Source organism: Battus philenor, unplaced genomic scaffold, assembly GCF_028537555.1.
Source record: "Battus philenor isolate CCGP_79_NKW_IND1 unplaced genomic scaffold, ilBatPhil1.0.hap1 SCAF_72, whole genome shotgun sequence".
NCBI classification, from domain to species: domain Eukaryota; kingdom Metazoa; phylum Arthropoda; class Insecta; order Lepidoptera; family Papilionidae; genus Battus; species Battus philenor.
In genome coordinates, this window is record NW_027181740.1 from 7,501 (window position 1) to 8,059 (window position 559).

General features: G+C 56.0%; 1 non-coding gene across 1 annotated transcript in view; it reads right to left on the reverse strand.

The window, feature by feature from the left end:
• LOC137931417 (large subunit ribosomal RNA) overlaps nucleotides 1-559 on the reverse strand; it is a 4,033-nt gene extending 3,474 nt beyond the window's left edge. The window contains exon 1 of the ribosomal RNA XR_011109030.1: nucleotides 1-559. This exon is cut by the window's left edge and continues 3,474 nt beyond it. This is a non-coding gene — a ribosomal RNA (large subunit ribosomal RNA).

Below are 559 nucleotides of genomic sequence, written 5' to 3' on the forward strand. Positions count from 1 at the left end.
ACCGGCCCGTGCGACGCGATACAGCGCCCGATTAAAGGCGGACCGGACGTCGCATCAGAGCGCGGGCGCGTACGCCGCGGAATGACGATGAATCTCTCCGTTCGTTCATTCGAGTTTCGCAGGTTTACCCCTGAACGGTTTCACGTACTCTTGAACTCTCTCTTCAAAGTTCTTTTCAACTTTCCCTCACGGTACTTGTTCGCTATCGGTCTCGCGGTTATATTTAGCCTTAGATGGAGTTTACCACCCACTTAGGGCTGCACTCTCAAGCAACCCGACTCTTAGGAGAGTCCCTCTCGCCGCCGCCCTCCGTCGCTACGGGCCTGGCACCCTCTGCGGGAAAACGGCCCCGTTCAAGACGAACTTGGACAGGAGTATCGACGACGAGAAAGCGGAACCTCCCGAACACCACATCTCCCGCGCTCGAGACGATCGCGGGATTCAGTGCTGGGCTCTTTCCTGTTCGCTCGCCGCTACTAGGGAAATCCTTGTTAGTTTCTTTTCCTCCGCTTACTAATATGCTTAAATTCGGCGGGTGATCCTCCCTGATCTGAGGCCA